Source organism: Macrobrachium rosenbergii, chromosome 20, assembly GCF_040412425.1.
Source record: "Macrobrachium rosenbergii isolate ZJJX-2024 chromosome 20, ASM4041242v1, whole genome shotgun sequence".
Lineage (NCBI taxonomy): Eukaryota > Metazoa > Arthropoda > Malacostraca > Decapoda > Palaemonidae > Macrobrachium > Macrobrachium rosenbergii.
Genome location: NC_089760.1, coordinates 13947501 through 13960000, shown reverse-complemented (window position 1 = coordinate 13960000; position 12500 = coordinate 13947501). Strand labels below are relative to the sequence as shown.

At 35.0% G+C, this 12500-nt stretch overlaps 1 long non-coding RNA gene across 1 annotated transcript in view; it reads right to left on the bottom strand.

The window, feature by feature from the left end:
- LOC136849063 (uncharacterized) overlaps positions 1 to 12500 on the bottom strand; it is a 378493-nt gene that overhangs the window by 191971 nt on the left and 174022 nt on the right. The window contains exon 7 of the long non-coding RNA XR_010856223.1: positions 8851 to 8950. This is a non-coding gene — a long non-coding RNA (uncharacterized lncRNA). The remainder of the gene's footprint in view (positions 1 to 8850; positions 8951 to 12500) is intronic.

Here is a 12500-nt window from a genome sequence, read left to right as displayed (position 1 = left end):
AGGGTTCCCAGCAGAAATTGCATTCTAAGTCAATAACATTGTTCTCTTGCTTCCTTTTTTTATTTTAACTTTTTTTCTTTTAGAAGATATTACCTCAGTCCCCCGCCATGCAGAGAATAACAAAGTATCTGGGTTATTGAATCTTAAAGTCGCGCAAGTAAGGCAGACAGTGTTTAATTCAAAAGCCATGAACAACGACGTACAAAAAAAAAAAGTCAAAGGCGTCTCGAGAGCAGCTAATGAAAAGCCGCCTTATATTTCATTAGTTCTCTTATTTCATTTTCTGTCCCGAAGTTTCACGAGGAATGAACGTCTTTCCTGCTAAGATTTTAGATTTGAAGTTAACAGTATCTCATGTCTTTGTTTATACAAAGCCATTCATTTTCTGACTCGGAGTTCCAATATAGCTCTCTGACGAAATTAAATATTCAAAGAGATTCAACATTGCACAACAAACTTCTGCACGAGTAAAAGGAAGAAGTAATTTTAGATAACTTTTTTTTTTTTAAGAAAGAGGTTATATAGAAGGAATTACATGACGGTCATCATTTTTCTGTCAATTAATGTAAGATCAGTTTCTATTTCTCACTGAAAAATACCAATTACGGAAAAAGAAATTTATTATTATTTTTTTTTTTTTTTTGTCTATCACAGTTACCCTATTCGACTGGGTTGTTTTTATAGTGTGGGGTTCCGGGTTGCATTCTACCTCCTGAAGAGTCCATCACCTTTCTCACTATGTGCGCTGTTTCTAGTAGCACACTTTTCTGCATGAGTCCTAGAGCTACTTCGGCATCTAGTTTTTCCAGATTCCTTCTCAGGGATCTTGGGATCGTGCCTAGTGTTCCTATGATTATGGGTACAATTTTCACTGGCATATTCCATATCCTTCTTATTTCGATTTTCAGGTCTTGATACTCATCAATTTTTTCTCTTTCTTTCTCGTCTACTCTGGTGTCCCATGGTATTGCGACATCAATGAGTGATACTTTCTTCTTGATTTTGTCAATCAACGTCACGTCTGGTCTATTGGCACGTATCACCCTATCTGTTCTGATACCATAGTCCCAGAGGATCTTTGCCTGATCGTTTTCTATCACTCCCTCAGGTTGGTGTTCGTACCACTTATTATTGCAACCTAGCTGGTGTTTCTTGCACAGGCTCCAGTGGAGGGCTTTTGCTACTGAATCATGCCTCTTTTTGTACTGATTCTGTGCAAGCGCCGGACATTCGCTTGCTGTGTGGTTTATGGTCTCATAGGGCCTGATCTTGTGCCGCTGTTAGCATTCCTTCTGTTTCCTTCTTGAGTTCTCCCCTCTGTAGCCATTGCCATGTTTCGTTGCTGGCCAGTTCCTTTATTCTGTCTCATGGACTGTCCGTGCATTGGTTTGCTGTGCCATTCCTCTGTTCTGTTTTTCATTCTCCTGTCTCTGTATATTTCTGGGTCTTCGTCTACTTTTATCAGTCCTTCTCCCATGCACTCCTTAGCCACTCGTCTTCACTGGTTTTCAGATATTGCCCAGATATTATTATTATTATTATTATTATTATTATTATTATTATTATTATTATTATTATTATTATTATTATTATTATTCAGAAGATGAAACTTACTCATATGGAACAGGCCCGCAGTGGCCATTGACTTGAAATTCAAGCTTCCAAAGGATATGGTGTTCGTTTGAAAGAAGTAATGGAAGGTAATAGGAAAAGCTAAAAAAAAAAAAAGAAAAAAATCATCTAGCGAATAGTCGTTTTAACAAAAAAAAATAGAGACCACAATAACAAAACCATCAAAAAACTAATACCGACAGAAAGAATGAAGAACGAACAGTATTAGCTGAACGGGGGTGGGGGAGATGGGTCGATCTAGGGGCAGTAAGGGAAACCCTTAAGAGCATTAGCCGATAGGAGGAAGGAGCCGGAAGCAATTATGGGAACGCGGGAAGACCGCGATAATGATGAAAATCTCCCGTGGTCAGATGACGGCTTATTTCACACCCAGAATCCTTCGGACAGATGACCGGCCTCCGCCTGTTTCCCTCAGGAGCAATGGCCTGGATTCCGTTCTAATGGGAGTTTCAGAGAGGAGGGAAAACGGCTGTGGATATCTGCACGTCCAGTTCTTAAATGGAAATAACGCTGCATAGCACACGTTTAAGATCATAAAAATGAATGGGAAGAGAGAGAGAGAGAGAGAGAGAGAGAGAGAGAGAGAGAGAGAGAGAGAGAGAGATATGCCAATCAACACCAGATTTCGAAGAAAGCTTAAACAAAGCATCAGCATCCAAGAGTAAAAGAGAGACGTGAATAGTTAAGCTTTAGAAAACTAAGGATACACAAAACAAATCTGGAGGACGATGGCAAAGGAAATAAAAGAAATGGATAAAGAACTGCATAAAGACAGGGACAGTTTAACGATTGAGAATTCAAAGGATACATAAATTCTGGGGGTTGTCGGAAAGAAAACCTAGGACCAAACTAAAACTCAAAAAAAAAAAAAAAACGTGGACACCTGAACTCGTGAAAATTCTAAGAAACACGTCGATACCTGACAGGCGAAATATAAGACGAAAAACAGTTCTCATCTATTTAAAATATCTATACAAAACAAAACCTTAAAATACGCCTCATTCAGGCTTTAATATCTAAAGGGGAGAAGGAGGATGAATCTTCATTATGGAAAACAAGTTACATTTTAAGAAAAACATTTTGATACGACGAAAGTTAAAGAAGCGCATGATTCTTTGGATTACATAATAGTTGGGAACGCTCTGTTAGAAAGCCAGAATAATAAACTAGTATAACATTCGCAAAAAAAGGAGCTTTTCATTACAATAGCGGTCTTTTTATATAAAGGACTTTTATTCGTGTTCCGTAATCATCTTATGCCCGAAAAGCAGACCGTGTACTTCCTGAAGGCGACACAAAGAATAGATCATCCTAAAGAAAGGGAATCTCCCTTACGTAACTAGAGAGGGAACAGGCAGGTATCTTTTGAAATGTAAGTTTTTTACTAAATTCTACATATACTGTTGTTAAAAAGCTTTACTGTATGACTGTACTTCTTTCACCTAATAAACTGATGTTAGTTCTATCCTTCTTGGAATCTCAATAGCATTAATAACAATTCTTTTCTGAAATAGTAATTTATTTCCTTTGCGTGGAAACAAAACAATAAAGGAGATACACAATGATCACATTAGGATTAAATAAACAGCAACCAAAAAAAAAGAGCGTTTCTTCCACTTATGATTTTAACGGAAAAAACATTATTTATTCCTTTAGCAAAAGGATTATCTTTTTAATAAGAAGCTATAAAAGCTACAACCCCTTTATTCTCTGATAAAAAAAGACAACTTCATTTTGTGTCTTCAGTCAGCGTTAAATTCTCAAAGTTCACAGTTACAGAATTGAAATGAATGACGTAACTTTTTCTCCCTAAAAATTCTTTTTTTTTTTTTTTTTTTTTGCCTTATTGAATATGTGATATCGAAGGTCCGGACTGTAGTTCTTCAGTACTTATGATCAGTAGAATAGTCCAAGTGCTCTTATTAACAAAAGACCTATTCATAGAAATGACACAGTTCTCAAGAGGGGTTGATTACTGGAACGTACTTTATAGCGCACTCTTTCCTTCTAGTCAAAATTTAGAATTAGTAAGAACACAGACAGTTCATAACGCAATATTTTCGAAAATAAATTTAATATTACACAGAATAAAGATTCACACCTACACAAAGTTTGCAGAGAGAGAAAACAAAATTCTGAACCTGCAATGGTATCCGGATCTATCTTAAAATCGAAATAGCTTTTCGTTATCTGAAATCCATCGATAGCTCTTTCAGATATTTGGTGCACAGGCAGACACGGGTGAATGCATAACCCTCTTACGGCTATGAAAACAAAATAGGTTTGTTGATTTTCTCAACCACGTCTATATGGCCAGGATTTCCAAGAGGGAATAATTTGTATAATATTAGTTCATAAGCAAAGTACTTGAGTAAAAAGATTAGTAGCAGATGCTTTTCAGGGATGATTAAATGTCATCACAAGAGGGAACTCTGTTTAAAGAGGCTAGTTTCTACAAGTTGAAAATAATATTTCCTTATTCGGTAATGACTTTCTTCATAAGATGTTATTATTTTCACTTACTTGTAATGAACTGTTAACCGCTACTTTTACAGGTGTATGTCTGCCTACTGTCATTTATTTGTCAGATCACTTAACCGTTCTAAAGTAATCCATAGATATAGTGCTTCTCTTCTCAGATTTCACTTCCGAACATGTACATGAGATTGCTTTGTGTAAATATATATACGTAAATTAGTATATTCTTAATTATTTTCAGTTCCCATATTTGAGGAAAACTTATAAGGAAGTGAAGAAGTCGGGTTAGACTCCGGAATTTGGGTTTCCCGTCGGATGGAGGAGAGAGGATATGGTAAAATAATTAACATTAGCTATTGCGTTACAAAATAGACATTTTGTTTTCATGAATGAGTTAAGGAAAAACTTTGAATCATTGCGTAATATGCTCATAATTATTATTACGAAAGGGGTACATCGACGAAGCGTTTATTTAAGTGGTCTAAAAGTCAGCAGGCAATTATCCAATTATTTTGTTTTACAAGAGCGTAGTAAAATGCTTGCCTTATTTTGAACGTAAACAAAAATTCTTGCTTATTTTTTTTTCCTCTGCTTATAGTTCACGTTATCAAATAGTATATATGCATTTTAACACGAGTCTTAAGATATTAAAGAGTATACACGCAATTTTGTTGACAATCTAATGTTTATTGTAATCTCGAAGTCATCTCAATATGATTTTGTGTGATTACGCATCAGCGAGCAAAGCCAAGATGTCAAATTTATGCAGTGACTGTGCATCACGAAAACAAGGACCTAATATTACGTTGAAATTTTTATTACAGATTTTTATGTGATTTAATTTTCCATTCAATTGATATATTGCATGTGGAAACGCATGACGTAATGTCAAATAAGCCTCCTGCCTAAGCTGATTGCATTGTTCGGCTTTCCTTATGGACCTAACTGAGAGACAATACGAGTCACGAACTTGTCAAGGAAAAACTTATGTCCCGTCCGTGATGCTCATTTAATCGTTGCCATGTCAGGGAGGAGCGCTTAGATAATAGTTGTTTATAGATTAAAATTCTGCATATCTATGACTGCAGATGTAAATCTTTTCATGTATATATAATTATGAATGAAATACAGTTTCCGTTGTAAACTGATGCGTGGCCAACTCGACTGAGACTTTAATTAATCCAGACACGGGCTTTCTCATTCACATGCAATAATAATATGTATAATAGAAGTAAGGAATCGCTGAACCTCCTAACTACTAAGAAAAACAAAACAAATCCAGTCGGATATTCTATTTTCAATTTAGTTATCCACTTAGTACTTGGAGTCATTCAGGCCAGTGATCAACTTGATGCCTAATGCACATCATACCTGTACAATTAGGGCGTGAATCGAACAAAAGCGTAACAAGATATTATGGAGAATTTAGTTACTGACTGTCCCGAACTGCAAATGACCCACAGATACAGTCAAACTCTTGTGATGGTTGTGATGTTAAAAAGAAATTGACCTTGATAATTCACTACGTTGTATCTGAAGTAGCCAATATAAAATTCAATTCAAAAATGGAATATAAAGGTATAGGAATGGTTGATAGTTTAATACACATACACACACACACACATATACTCTGTATAGATATATATATATATATATATATATATATATATATATATATATATATATATATATATATATATATATATATCAGAAAGCTACAAACGTCTTTAATATCAATTCACTCTACCTCGGAAATAATATATTTTCATATATGTTACCGAAGGAATTTTTTAGTTGATAATAAGTCCACCGTCCCCGTCGACCAGCGACGGACGAGGAATCAGGACTACAGTGACGCACTAACGCAGTCGGCCTCTCTTGTGGCCGACTGCGTTAGTGCGTCACTGTAGTCCTGATTCCTCGTCCGTCGCTGGTTCGACCCCACGGGACGGTGGACTTATTATCAACTAAAAATTCCTTCGGTAACATTATATATGAAAATATATTATTTCGAGGTAGAGTGAATTGGATATTAAAGGACGTTTGTAGCTTTCTGATTGTATATGAATCATGGTGATGTGATAAATAGTCATATATATGTATATATATATATATATATATATATATATATATATATATATATATATATATATATATATATATATATATATATATATATATATATATATATATATATATACTGTATATAAATAGATACACACACACACACACACATATATATATACATACTGTATAGATATATATATATATATACTGTATATAAATAAATATATATATACATGTGTGTATGTGCGTGCGTGTGGGTGTGTTTGCGTGTGTGATTGTGGTGCGTGTACTCACTGCTGAGCTTCAGCTGTACGGAATCAGTAAATTATTTATGCGTGCGTCACCAACTTCTTCACCCTCACATAGTTCCTAAAAGAATTTTGTTGTTGTTATTCAGCCTTAGGGGTGGCTAATTCTCTATCTAGAGACTGGTACTAAGGCAAACTGAAATTTGCGCTTTGACTTGAAGAAAATTAACCTCAATGCGAGTCACCAACAACATTCATCAGAAGGAGCGATCTCCAGGAAGGAGAATTTCTGTTCTACGATGACGTTTTCTCTTCGAGACAGAGGCCCACTGAAAGGGCAAGCTATCATCCTTGCCCATCCAATCCTCTTATAAACGAGAGAAGAAATGGAAAGTTAAAAAAGAGGGGTTTAAACCATAGAGAAACATTTAGACCTGCAAGAGTCTGGAAAAGCAGAGTACCTTTCCAAAGTTTGGCCTAGAGTGAAAAACAGTCATCGAACTGTATAATCTAAGTGTTTTCCTACTGGGTGTAATTAAACGACTCAATCAGAACAGACACTTCTGCTTAATGGAGGAAACAGTAGCCTATCTATACAAAAGCACCAGAAAGATTAACGAGCAACTGAGAGAAATTGATCCAGAGAAGATATAAGGCCAAGACCATTTTCCCAATGGCTTGCCTTGGACTTAGTCCTACAGAGGAACTAAAGAAAGCCAAAACACCGCAGAAAAGAGAGCGATATTCCGAAGGGCAGTTACTAATAAAAACAACCTATATATATATATATATATATATATATATATATATATATATATATATATATATATATATATATATATATACATACATATATATATTACATATATACATATATATATATAATTTATATATATATAAATAAATATATATATATATATATATATATATATATATATATATATATATATAGAGAGAGAGAGAGAGAGAGAGAGAGAGAGAGAGAGAGAGAGAGAGAGAGAGAGAGAGAGAGAGAGAGAGAGAGAGAGAGCGCGCAATACTTAAAAAGAGAACCTGTAACATCTCAATAACGTACAGAATTTTTAATCACAGCTGATACTGTGACGGAAGCGATGTCTCCAAGAATGCTCAAAATATCAATAGCATAGAAAGGTTGGACAACATTCCTATCAAACAGGAAAGAAAATGAGAACTGGAGAGGGAAAGAGAGGTAGGCAGGAATTGGACGCACTGAGCTGAGCAAACCTACCAGATCCTCATTCAAATGTGCCCTGAAGACCATAGTTAATTACCAGACGAGAACATGACAATTAAAGACTGAGAACAAATTAAAGGTGAGGAGGAGCAAAAACCTGAATAGGAGAAAGAGTAGAATGGAGAAGCTATTGATTACAGAAAGGATAGCAAGAAAATTACAGAACCTTGAAATAAGTCACTACAATTGAGGAAGATGGATGTCGTACCGTGGACGAACCACGATGTTATCAAAACCTTGAGCAGGATGTTTAGTTAACAGAGCTTTGTCAGCAATATTATAATCGACTACAACGCATTTTCAAATCCCCGCAAGAAAGGTCAATATTGATGCAGATTAACAGCATATATTTGACTTTCTCTATAGCTGAGTTATACCAACATTAAATTCATAAATAATAAAAATACCTATTAAAGGAATATACGTGCACGCTAGGATCCTTCAGATAGCTGTCCTGTAGTTTTTGTGATTGAAAATTTATAAAAAGAACTCACTAAAAATTAAGGAAATCGCGACGTCACCATTAAATCGATGCCATAACTTTTATTTTGGATTCTTTAGCCTCATTATGACCAATTGTCACTCGCTCTACTCTCTCAAAGTCTGTTGCAAGTTTGTAAGCGATAATTATTGGCGTGAGGCTGGCAACGCAACAGATGGTCATAAGGGCGCATGCGTCAACATTACCTGCCTTTAATTTACATGATGGACATCCATCCCGGTACTAACCAAAACTATCATTGCCTAATTCCGCAATAAAAAAAAAGCTTTCGGTGTAGCAAACATACCTTTAAGGATACTGGAAGGAAAAAGGATAGCAAACAATGTTCGGCAGGGTCACTAACACTAACCTTGCTGGTATACCTGACTGGTAGTGCAGTGGGTCCTACCCGATATGTACTAACTTCCAAAAGGAAATATAGAAAAGATTTAAGCCGTAGAATAAAAATATACAATCATATGCGTGTGAACCTAACCCCAATTCATTTGACACGGAACTATACCCAAACAAAATTACTCTGCAATTCATAGTTGCTACCTGTTTCTTGGATCTGAGAATTTTTGTAAGTGTCTTTTCAATGATTATGACAGATTACTTGCTGTGGCACGGAAATACTAGAAATTCGAATTAATTAATGTCAAAACATAATTATGCATAGTTACACTTACCTTTTATAAGGTTTACCTTGTCTTGCACCGTCAAAAATAAGAGATCGCCTACTGACAGCAAACATTATAAGGAGAGCTATATTACGTCTCTTAAGATGACCTGTAAATAGAGGAAAAAAAATATTTGTACTTCATTATTATATTTCACTAAATCGTTGTTTAATTTTCTTAATGAAGAACATTTTCATTGCTACTGCAGCATTTCCCCTTCTCTTTACAGTGTTGAAGCCTGACATCCATTGCGTAAAAAGCTACACTGAATCAAGATATCTCTAGGAAGCACTAAGACTGCGCTGCTAAAGAAGAATCCTGGATCATAAACCTGATCAAGATCCTTCTCAAATTCTAATCACATCTTCACCCCACCACAAACTTGCAATGAAATCCGTCGACAACTTTTTAAGATATCTTGAAGACAGTAAAAGATTATCAACCCTAAAACAAACAGTAGATTCAGTGGCAGAGGTGAAATAAAAGAACCGACGCTGAAAGATTATAGCAAAATAACTTTAACGACAAAACAGACGATATCTATTTCCCAATGAGTCTCAAAGGGACATGTTTGCAGATAGGAGAATGTAGCGTCATTGTACCGAGAATAAAACAGCTCTGATTACACTTATTAAAACCCTGTCAACACTGTTATTAAGAAAGCAATAAAATGATAATCATCAAGAAGGCGGTTACAGGAGAGAGAGAGAGAGAGAGAGAGAGAGAGAGAGAGAGAGAGAGAGAGAGAGTCTGTTAAAGACATGTCACATGCAATGAAGTTGATTCATTAAGTAATAACAATCATTTAATGAATGCAAGAGGGAAGGCAAAAAGCTCCAGCTGATGGAGACAGATTGCGCTGACCAGAACAAAGAGAAGAGGAGAACACGCATAGAACAAAGATGGAGGAGAGGAAAAGAAATAAATAGCGAAAGCAAATAAGGATCAGCGAATGTGAAGGAAGGATGTAAAACAAAAAACAAAAAGTGAAGAAGAGGAGGAATGAAAGGTTAAGCACAATACAAGAGCAAGAAATGTCAAGAAGAACAAAGACCCTCGACAGTAGATTAAAGCAGAACAAAACGAAATGAAAAAAAAAATAGAAAAGGGAGAACATAACGAATGAATAACAGAGAGATTTAAGGAGCGTAGATGCCAGAAAAATGAGATTTCATAAATAGTGAAGGTAACTGAATAACTAGAGTTTTGTGATTTAATGACATGAAATATTTATCAGAATATGGCAGAAAAAAATTATTTTAGATGGTCACATATAAAAACTAAATATTTGTCTAGTGAATAATTATGAAAAAATCTAAAACACGATACATGGGAAAAACGTGAAGGAATAAGAAAAAGAGAGAGAGAAAATAAAAAAAAAAGGTAACGTTGGTTTCCAATCTAAAAAATGTTAAAAGTGAAAACCGCGAAGGAATAAGAAAGAGAGAGAAAGAAAGAAAAAAAACTGTAACGGTGGTTTCTAATCTAAAACATGATAAATGGGAAAGTGTGAAGGAATAAGAAAAAGAGAGAATATTGAAGCAAAAAAAAAAAACTATAGAAATGTTGGTTTCTAATCTAAAACATGTTAACGGTGAAAAGTGTGAAGGAATAAGAAAAAGAAAGAGAATAAAGAAAAACAAAAAAACTAGAAATGTTGGTTTCTAATCTAAAACGTAATAACGTTGAAAATTATAAAGGAATAACAAAAAGAGAGAGAGAAAAACAAACAAAAAAAAAACCTGGAATTGTTAGTTTCTAATCTAAAACAAGATAACGGTGAAAAGTGTGAAGGAATAAGAAAAAAAAGAGAGAGAAAAGAAACAAAACAAAAAAAAACTATAGAAATGTTGGTATCTAATCTAAAACATGGTAACGGTGAAAAGTGTCAAGGAATAAGAAAAAGAGCGAGAGAAAAGAAACAAAAAAAAAAACTGTAGAAATGTTGGTTTCTAATCTAAAACATGATAACGGTGGAAAATGTAAAGGAATAAGAAAAAGAGAGAGAGAAAATAAGCAAAAAAACTACAGAAATGTTGGTTTCTAATCTATAACATGATAACGGTGGAAAGTGTGAAGGAATGAGAAAAAGAGAGAGAAAAGAAGCAAAAATACTATAGAAATGTTGGTTTCTAATCTAAACCATGATAACGGTGAAAAGTGTGAAGGAATAAGAAAAAGAGAGAGAAAAGAAACAAAAAAAAACTGTAGAAATGTTGGTTTCTAAGCCTAGCTAGCCGAACTCCAGAGGCCTACAGACCGGAACTCCACCACTCGTAAAATTGGGATCGGGAGCCTATTCTTGAATTTTATATTTTCTTCTTTTTTTTCTTCTTCTTCTTCTTCTTCTCCCTCTTCTCCTTCTCCCCTGAGGAGACGTAGTTTCCATACAGCCGAATAATGAGGAATTTTTAGTTCATGGTTCTGAATGGCTTTTAAATGTGAACATGATAATTATGTCAGCCGAGCCAATTTAGTCAACGAATTTTTATTATTATTATTATTATTATTATTATTATTATTATTATTCAGGATTTTACATTGCAAAATATGACTTGTGGAAGATATCGTAGAAAAAAATTCTTACAAACAGATACTTAAGAGTACAAACATCAGCCAAATTCGATATTTGTCCGCATCATAAATCAAAGGCCGTTTTGTGTTAGTTCAAGAGCTAAGTAAATTGAAATTTTAAAGTGATTAAATTAAAATAATAATTTGCATGTAATATTCTGCAGCTTCCGTTGTCTCAGCGCCTCGAGCACCTTTAATCCCCTAGATTACAAAATCCTCCAGATCTTAATCCCTTGAGGAGATCGTCGTGTTAATTTAGGTAATTAGTGAGGAAAAGAAACTGTGAAACGAAATATTAAAGAAGATTTCTTAGTTTTTAGGTTAAAGAGCACTAATTTATATTTGATTTCGGAAATATACAAGTAAAAAATGCGCCGAAAGTTTTCTGTACGTCGTATAATCAAGGCCACCGAAAATATATCCGTCTTTCGGTGGTCTCGGTATATGCTGTATGAGCCGCGGCCCATGAAACTTTAACCACGGCCCGGTGGTGGCCTATCCTATATCGTTGTCAGAATCACGATTATGGCGAACTTTAACCTTAAATGAAATAAAAACTACTGAGGCTAGAGGACTGCAATTTGGTATGTATGATGATTGGAGGGTGGATGATCAACATACCAATTTGCAGCCCTCTAGCCTCAGTAGTTTTTAAGATCTGAGGGCGGACAGAAAAAAGTGCGGACGAACAGACAAAGCCGGCACAATAGTTTTCTTTTCAGAAAACTAAAAAGTGTCCACTTACTTGAAAACTATCGATTTTTTTTTATCTTCTTAATTCCGAAAATCAGCCAGAAATGAAAAACTCATTTACCTTAAAATTTGTTGAATAACTTTTATTGTTATATCGAAACCCACCAACAAATCTTTCAACCTACCATTGCCCCGGGTCAATTTGGGCTTATTATTGTTGTTTGTTAAGTCAAAAACGAAAACAGAAAAATATGAATGGGTTCGTTTTCAGATCCTTATTCATGCTGCTTTTCTTTTCGGCAGTTAATCACAACCCTGGGATATTGCATCCCGACGCAAATCATAGCGGAGTAAATGTCGACAAAAGTAAATGATGAGAGAAGTAGGGCAAG